The sequence below is a fragment of the Atta colombica genome, unplaced genomic scaffold, assembly GCF_001594045.1.
Source record: "Atta colombica isolate Treedump-2 unplaced genomic scaffold, Acol1.0 scaffold38, whole genome shotgun sequence".
In the NCBI taxonomy this organism is placed as follows: Eukaryota; Metazoa; Arthropoda; class Insecta; order Hymenoptera; family Formicidae; genus Atta; species Atta colombica.
The window spans coordinates 2,355,231-2,365,655 of record NW_017259490.1 but is presented as its reverse complement, the minus strand read 5'-3'; the positions used below and the strand labels follow the sequence as shown (position 1 = coordinate 2,365,655).

General features: G+C 29.7%; 1 protein-coding gene across 1 annotated transcript in view; it reads right to left on the bottom strand.

The window, feature by feature from the left end:
* The window catches only part of LOC108690971 (four and a half LIM domains protein 2), a 129,243-nt gene that overhangs the window by 118,357 nt on the left and 461 nt on the right, over positions 1-10,425 (bottom strand). The window lies entirely within an intron of this gene.

Here is a 10,425-nt window from a genome sequence, read left to right as displayed (position 1 = left end):
AATATATGAAAACCATATTATTAAGAAAAACTATAAATACTTATATAAATACCTATATAAATTCATTCAAAAGAATAAATATAACTAAATATAAAATTATTATGTAATTAAATAGTTTTAATTGATAGATATAAGAAGATATCCTTAAATATTAAAATTTAATATTTATGACTAGAAAAAATATCAATACAATACTGAAAATATTACTAATGGTCAGACATTTCTTTGAAGAAAAATGGCATTGCTTTCATGTATCATAGAAATGAGTTGGATGAGATAGCAAAATCTGAGCGAAGGTGCACGCGGCGAACCGTGAAATTATAAATGATTTGGACAATAGTCATCCAACTCAACGTTAGTCTATCGTCGTTGAATTATAATTATTAAACAATTATGTTTGTCTGATACACTTTATGGTTCTTCCTTATATTCTTTTATGTTTTTTTCTTCTTTTCATTTGAATCGCGGAACCGTTTAATTTCAAACGCAATAGCACTTAGAAAGCACTAATGACACAAACAGACATCCATGGAAAGAATTCGATTTACCACGATAATCAGAATCATCACGCCATCACTTTAATCATGACTCATATCATTTGCGCACTTTGCTCTGTTTACACGATTCATGCAAATTGTAAGTTATTAGTTTCTCACTGGCCGTTATTGTACTATACTCTTCCGATATAATCAAAGATTCATAAGATTATAATTGATCTGTTAAATACAAAAAAAATATACTTTTGCAAACGATACAGAGAGGCTGAGAATTTTTGTTCATTAAACGTTTTGCTTCATTAACGAAGTACATAATGAAGATACACATGAAACGCATTCAATTTTAATGCACTAAGTTTCAAATTATTATAAGGATATTAATTGTAATAAATTGTAAACTGATATACTATATCGATTTTACCAAAGTTTTTAAGAATGGAATTACATCATCAAAATAAGCTGTGTATGCTTCAGATATTCTCGTATTTACAAAACCTTCTCTAAATAAACGTATATAAATGATGTATGTACAAGCAAATCTTCCATAATTAATTAACTCGTTTATTATAAAATACAAATAATTATGATTGATACAATTTCCAGTATCGATACATTATATAAATTAAATTTGCTACTTTCAATAAAATATATCATTTCCTATCTCATTTCAGTTATGAAATTTATAATTGAGGCTGAACCACAAGGCTACCCTAATTATGGTGCTCTTTTAGCATTAGGTAAGAATCCCTTAGGAGTTTCGTAAGTCTCAAAGGATTACAAACTGTCGACAATCACGCGATCTCACTGTATTACACGCTTTACCGTAGTTCTTGCAAGATAGTTCGGCTCACTAAAAATACGTAAAGTTCTGAAAGAAATCAAACATCTGACAAAAAGCAGCATCACGATGATGATCGCGAATTGAAAAGTCCATCGATCTGCGATAAAGTGCGACATTTCCTCTCCGAATGTAAATCTATAGCTGAAAAAAGATCGCTATGCATCGCTAGTGGGCCCGAAACATTCGGAGTTCTATACAAAGCCAGGCGTGGCCTTCGCGCAAGGATAAATCTCATTAGGTGGAACTGTCACTCCCCGTTTCCTGTTTATAGCGTTACGTATCACGTGCTCGCTTTGGGCGCTGATCGCGATATGTACGAATGAGAAAATAGCGGTACGAAATGGCGCAACGCGCGGGAAACGTTGAATCACGGTGTACCAGCTTTATAGGGAAACGTATTGATTTATTACCGGTATTTACCGCAACGCCAGCCAGGCAACGCCAATATATGTAGTATTTCTGTATCATAATCGTATACCAACAATTGAAATCTTTATTTGGAAAGCTGGATATAAAAAAGTGCAAATTCTTCTGAGTATATCCGAGGCTGCAATATATATATAAATAGCAACCATCTAGCTATCATAAAGTATTTTATACCGTTTAAGATACTACTATCTTCGATGTGTGATTCGTGCGACAAATGGTGCGTAATAATGACGGCGCTACCGCGTGCTCGGAGCGAAACCGCAAACGCTTGCTAACTATCGATAATTGACATCTAACAGTCTACTTGCTGTTATTATGAAAACCTGCTGGTTGTCTAGCAGCTGACGTTTCTTCTTCGCGTGGCAAGGTAATTGCCGGTCCTATACCTTCCTCAAAGCGAAAAAAGAATCGCGCAAACGGAAGCTACTTACTCGTTTATTTATATAAGAAATTCCGAGTTATTATAAGGCGATGAAGTATGTATTCATAGTTTTACGTATTGTACATGTGTACGCTATTACTGTATCGCCACCCATTGTAATACTTAAATGAAAATGAGTGTTTCATATAGCGCTTAAATTCAAAGGAATGCAACGTGGGCACGGATTATCCCACTTTCTCCCTTATGACTATTACGAGATCATATCACCGCGGAAGTTCGTCTCTCACAATACGTCATCCGCGACCGATTTCTTTTGCAGACGCATCACGCCAAACGCAGCCTCTGCAGATTAGTATACATGAGGGCAGAAAACGGCGCAATGATATTGGAGCATTCATATTTATTTAGATAAATAAGCATTTTCCAGAATTTATATATTCGAAGTTTTGTTTTTTCATACTTGGAGTTGGATAAATATTTTATTTGTATTAAATTAAATTTCAAAATTGGAATAAGAATATATATTTTGATAAAAAGACGTCTCTTATATTTTTTATAAAATTGGAATAGAATAAAAGATCAAGAAGATATAAATAAAGTAAATTATAGATTAAAGAATAAATTTGTAAGAATCTGTATAAGAATTACATGATATATACTCAAACAAGTTTCATTGCTAATATAAGAGTAAAAACTTCAAAAAAAAAAACGTCGCTTCTCATTTTTGTTGCATGTGTGCGAAACGTATAAACTCACTTTATAACGAGCTCGAGTAAACGATAACAATTGATCTAATTGTAACGGTATGTGCGTTGCGTCGACGATGTATGATTTGCGTCTCGTATTTTACTATAAACCATATAATTTACACACGAAAACTTACATTACGTTTAATCACATCATTTGCGAAAAAATTGTTGTAAAATTTAAATAAGAAAAAACATATTCGAGATAGTTAATTAAAATAATTGATTAAATAAAACAAAAATTAATAAAAATATTCGATATAATCGAATATAATCAAAAAAATACATAATTTTATTTATTTCATTTACGAATATTTTCGCATCCAAATTCATAGTAAATCTTAATGTACTTAATGTACTAATATTAATTAAGTAATTATAAAATATTATATAATTGCTTTAATTTACAATTTCTATTTAAATTTATTCAAATATTAAAAAATCTAAGTCTGATTCTATTGGGTTGTCCGGAAAGTTCATGCCGATTTTGAAGGAAAATTGAAACGTAGAAGATTTAAATTTTTAATTTCATTTATTAAATTTAAATCTTTTGCGGCACGAACTTTCCGGACAATCCAAAATATGTGCGAACCGATTCTTATTGTGATAAAAAAATAATAATATATAAAAAAATTAAATTATAAAGTTAATAAGATAGGTGAGGTAGTAACATTAGACGATTAATAAGAAGCAAAAAAAAATATATTTAAGATGTAATAAAGAAGCAAAATTTATTTCTCTCATTTCGCACCTTCGCTCCTGTTACACCATTCAAATGTAAACCGGCTTTATCGTCATACATTATATCGTGCCAAACGATCCTGGATCACATCATTAACTTTAATCGCCCAACTCTCGTTCCATCGTTCGAAAGCTTCGACAGACTTTATGATTCAGATGATCGAGAATATTGAAGCACTTTTCGACGTATGCATCACACGGATCGCTCGTGAAAGTCCAGCGCATGGTAATATGAAACCGAAAAAGTCATCGACAAAAAAGCGTACGTACGCGAATGAGTTCCTCGTTGCTTTCACTCGGACTAAGATAAGAACGGTCTTTCACGCAGCAGACTAAGCTGATTGTGTCCTAATGATATAAAATTACAGCGTTAATCATCATGATAGAGATGGCTAATGAAAAGCAAAGTTTATTATTAAGTATTATTACACATATATTGTATATTAATGAATTGTAAATCAGCATGTGTCTTCATTGTTTAAATATTGTCAATTCGTTTAAATATTATCAGTATAAATATCGTGACAAATAAGTAAAAAAATTAACATATTGCATAAGCATTACTAAAATATTAAAGTTTTTTACTAAAACCAAATATTCATTGTGTATCACTCAAGAAAATTATCAAGAAAAGGAGCTGTATATAATACGAATATAATTAAAATGACATGATGAAATTCCAAGAGAGGAATGATGAAGGACGATTACAAAGCAGAGCAAAGCTATCACGTATTTGTTTCACTTTTGTGATTAATTAAAATCACCTTGACAAGCCAACAAACATTTTGTAAAGAATATTCATAAAACGTAACGTAGCCTTACTTTAATAAAATCTATTCATTAGTACACAAAGAAAGAAACTATCAATCAAAAATTTTACATCAATACAAATTCCATCAAATCAAGACTAAAATCTTTAAAATAAATTACAATATTTTATATATAATATATTTTATATATAAGCATAGTATTACGATTTAAAAAAGTTTTTTTTTGTGTATGTTAGATGCTGTGCAAAAATAGAAAGATCAAGAAAAAAATTTTCGATATGTCATTTATGATTTCATTTCTGCTTTTATTATTTTTGTATTTCTTTATAATTTCTTTATAATTTTTTGTATCATATATCATCTTTCTTCTCATAGAAAGATGATATATGTGTGAGTGTAATTAATCGCGAGCTTTCATTGAATTACTCACATGTAACAGCATCTCGATTGGAGTAGAACGAAGTGTCACGACGTATCGAAAAGCTGCGCGAACAATTCTAATGATATCATGCGAATCAACGTGCTCTCTCAACAGAAAAAAAATCTCTTTCCAATTAGCACAGTCCCATAACAGAGAAACTGAATACCCCTTTATAGGTAGGGCGGCATGCGACTGATGCTCGTGAAACTGGGTTGGCCCGACGTCGCTCATGCGGCCGTCGTCGTCTCTCTAAAGAAGGTCAAAAAATGCCGAGGACAATAAACCTGTCTTGTTTAGCTTCATCCATGTATCGAGGACAACGACAAAATTCGAAGAGACGAGAGCAACGCATACTTAGATGTATATTTTATGATCAGCTGAAATCGTGCATATCAAGGTATCTCAGGCGTAGGAGAGAATTGCCAAATTCTTATTATATTTTGCATTTAGTACTGATTTTTACGTAAATAAACATTCAAAATTGTAGTGTTGATGTTTCAAACAGTTATTATAACATGTTTAGTGATTTTACTAATAACTAATTAATTTGTTATAAGTCTTTCTATAATAAAAAGGAACGATTTAGGCAATCAGTTACTTAAATCGTATCTTTTTATGTTACTTATTAATAGTTATTAATAAACATGTAATAATAAGTGTTTGAAACATCAAAATTTGGAATTTTTATATTTTCATAAAAAAAAGGATTTTAGAATATTTTATATTCGTTGTATGTATAATACAATGTACGTATTTATAATTACGTACATTATATATACATTATACAATAAATATAAAATATTCTATAATAAATTTTTTTCATGAAAGTATAAAAATTCAGAGTAAAATTGCATAATTATATTATCAGCTACATTTGAGCTACATAATTTGAACAAAAATTAATATTAGTTGTTTCTGATTTTCTAAAATGCAGTTGATACTCACAAAATGCAACCTATTAAATTTTTGTCTATATTATTCATTTTTCATTTATTTCATATTTTTTTACTAAACGCTGCTTATTTGAGTAACAGCTAATATGAAATATTAATGAAGTACTATTTAATATATTGACTTTAATATACAATACTTTAATATATTGAATTGTCCAGAAAGTTCGTGCCGATGTTGAAGGAAAATGCAGAAGATTTAAATTTTAGTATATATTTATTAAATTATATAGGTTAGTCGGCAAACTTTCCGGACAACCCAATACTTAAGCAGTACGCATTCGATAACTTTCCTTTAATCGATATACGTAAATAATAAAAAAATGAGAAGCAATGTATGAACATTATTTTCAAATAGCATACTCGATCGAATCATTCAATATCTGATTATATCATGATAGATAATATCATGCTCTATTTTCAACGAGACAACATTATTTTAGGAAATTCCGAATTGATAAAATGACCATTATAACAATTTTACGTGAGAAGAAGCGGTGAAACCCAAGTAATAAGAATTACCTGTTCCAGGGAAATTAACATAATCCCACATAAATCGTTGCCATCCGGCCAAAATTAGCGAGTACATGCGGATAAAATATTAAAATCACGGCGTATCTGGCACGAACTCATAAATAAAGAATCGCACGGGAAAAAGTTGTTCGTGCATTTAAATACACATGGATTTTGGGCCGTGACGCAACGCCCGAAATTTATCATTTGCCTTTCATCACGCGATAAATCGATTTGATTAAGATTAATAATATTGCCAAAACATGCATTCGGTGCAGCATTCTTTTCCGTAATTGCCATTTTGGATCGTGTGATATAATTATTAAAATTATATTAGAGATAGCAAATGAGATTTAATTTAAAATTTAAATTTTGTTATGTACACTAAAAATGTACTAAATTTTAATAAATATTTGTTTGAATAGTATTAATTAAATAGTACTAATTAAATGTACTGAATGCCATATATAACCATATATAATTTATTTAATACAAAAAACATTAATTTGAATTAGATATAATTTTTTTTTACTACATATATAAATATTTATTTACTGCGAATAAATATTTAATTAGTACTATTTAAAAAATATGTATTAAGATTTAGTAAATTTTTTTCAGTTAATATTTACATCTGCACTCGATGTATAATATGTAACCAATAGATGTCATGTATAATATAAAGAGAAGTATATGTATAACTTTTAGTTACATTATTTCAAACTGCATTATTGAGATCAATTACTATTAAAGTTGGCACGTGCTCTTTCATATTATACAACCTCGATGTATTATACAAACCGAATAATTAAACCAATATATAATTTTGTTAGCAAATTTACATTCATAATAATTTTATGTTGCTTATTAATTATTTTGCTGGATATGGAATGGTTTTAATTTTTTTTCTAAAATACTGCTTTTTTTTAATCTGTGTAACCTGTTTTTGAAGAAAATAAGAAAAATTTTAAGATTCTATATTTTTAAAATACAGAATTTGATTTTTAAAAAATTATTCGTATTACATAAAATTATTTTCTTCGGGATTATTTTTGGAAAGGAAATATACTTTTATCATATTAACTATCAATCGATTATGTTCCTAATGCATCAAAATCATATCAGAATTGAAGAAAGGTCAACGATGTAGCAATTCTAAATATTTGTTTGAATAGTACTAATTAAATAGTACTAATTAAATGTACTGAATGTCATATAATCATATATAATTTATTTAATATAAAAAACATTAATTTGAATTAGCTATAATTTTTTTTTTATTACATATATAAATATTTATTTACTGTGAGTAAATATTTAATTAGTGCTACTTAAAAAATATGTATTAAGATTTAATAAATTTTTTTCAGTATAATATTTACACAAGCCTTTACTTCTATCGCCATAAATATCGCATTACATCAGTGCATCGGACACGGTGCGCGTTAAGACACCTAATTACACGTTACGTTCGACCTACACGTACGCACACGCGAGTAGATTACCGAATGGTAATATTCTCCGCCGCTACCTTGAGGGACAGACCGAAAGGAAAGTGGGTGAACTCGACTTGATTTTACGGCAAGAAACCATCGCATTGCTCGCTCCACCTGTCTCCGTTTTTCCTTTCCCGCACATAACTGAATCTCATATTTAATCGAGATTAGCAGAGATTCATCTCGGATTCGGATGACACCCACGCAAAGCTAAAGTTAATCGGCGAGTGAAGCAGTGAATTTATTCGTAATTGTAAACTTGTATCAATGAACATCTACAATGAGTAAAATTAGATTTGTTTATTTTTATCTTCGGTCTTATTATATCTTTGACTTTTTTCATCTTTTCTCGACATGTTTGATATGCATATTACAAATTACCGAAATTACAATGAAATGTAATTCAACAGAATAATTTAAAACTCTCAATTAACAAAAAATTAAATTTGTTAAAAATAATCAAAGTATAATAATATCTAAAAATAAAGAAAAAATAAACTATATAACTATATAAATATAATATTATTATAAACAAAACGCAAATCTAATCATTATATGTCATTATTTTATGTTTTACTATTTTTCTTTTATCGCCATCACGTATTAGAAGTATTAGAGATTATTTTCGTTCTTCTATCGGAATATCAACCTAAGGAAATCTTATCGATGCTGTCTTAATCACGACGCGCAAATAGCTATATACGCACGTGTAACAAAGATAAAGATACTCGGCGGTAATGATATGATAATGATATTTCAGCAAACACGAACGATTAAAAACTACGTAAATACATTGTTCTCGATGAGAACGGGGTGCCGTTCGCTATGCTGCATGAAGTTATACACGGCATGCGAGGTCGCGGATATAATCTAAGCGCGATCGATTTAATGTTCCGGTGGAAAAGAGCGTTGTGCCATTTTACTGGATGAGCCGACCGAAATCAAAAGTTCTCGTATAATATGCTAAGCACGTAATCAAAATATAAGCGAGGTATAGTTGGTCTATAATTTAAAAATTTGCATGGAATAGCGTATAGAGAACATAAAAAAATCCCTGTGACTGTAAAAACCAGCATTGTTAAGATGCTAGTAAAGTTCCACATATAGCTCAGCCGAGGTCACTTGTTAAATAATACATTTGGTTCCAGATAAAGATGATAATGCGTCTTACTTTTGCTGCAAGTTTAATAATAGTAATACAAAAAATTTTACTATGTGTAATTAAAGAACTGAAACGTTTAAAATAATTCTAATTCTTCTCCAAATGAAGGAAATTAATTTTAAAAGCAATTCTTTTTATCAAGTATATAATCCTTGTCATTTTAATTAAGTTTTTTTTATATTATTTGCCTTTTAACATGATAAAATAACAATCTATCAACATTATTCGCTTGTAACTAAAATACGTAAAATATAGAAAAATTTGCAATTAAGTGTGGTATAATGTACGATTATTAGAGAACGTTATTATCCATTTACTTGAAACGATGCATGTGAAAACTGAAAAGGATGTGATGTGTGTAGATTTATTATCTTGACACTTAATGACACCACTGACAGCCGTATTACTCCTAGATAAGCGCGGAACAATCCGGTTCAAGGACATCGCAGGTACTAGGTTACGCAGGCCACGGTCATCGTGATCGTATTGCACATGTGTGACATGATGAACCTTGCACAAACTCAAATCGCATCGATTCGATCCATTAGGCACGAGCCTCCAGTGAGTCGCGCTGCGCCATGGAAAAATACGCTTGGAAATTTTTGATTTGACCTCACGAATCCGTTGAAACTTTAACACGGCCCGCTATTCTGCATTTCGCTTATATTATTTGAATTTAAATTTCCGTAAATCAATATCGATATCTCGTACCGTCGTGGTATTTTACAAATGCAAAGACGTAACCTTGCAGATTCGGAGCAGGTACATCTAACAATAAATTTCTCGTACCTGCATCGAGTTTCTATAAGCAAATTTTACATACACTAAAGTGGGTATTATTTTTATTGAAAAATTTCTAAATTTCAACGATATTACTGGATTCGTAAAATTGAAATTTTTAAAGGATAATGCAATTTAAACAATTTAGAGAACAGAATAATGCGCAGATGTGGGTTAGCTAAATATATAATTGCGTGCAAATAAAAGCGCATCTCGATCAATAAAAGTAGTATACTAAAGCATGCAATTAGCGAACTACATAGCAAAAGATTCAGATAGTAGTCGATAATCTCAGAAATATTTATTAATTTTCGTAATTGTTTCGTACATTTTTTATAAAAAGAGATTGTAAAAAACATTGAAAGAACACGTTTTAAATGCTAGTGCTAGAACGGAATTTTTTAGTAGAAGAGAAATTTACAAATAAGATTTTATTTATTGTCTGAGTTTTCTATAAAAAGTTTCCTAAAAAAATTATAAAATAAAACTTTTACAGAAAATTTATTTAGAAAATAAATTTAAGTGTTTTGAATCAATAAAATTGTGTAATACTAATTTTGAAATGTAATTTTGCTGTAATAATTTTGATTTTAAAGAAAAATATGTTCCCATACACAGCAGAAACTTGCAGTAACATTGCTGCAACATTTGCAATGTTATTACAATTACAAATATGTTACATAATATATAATTAATA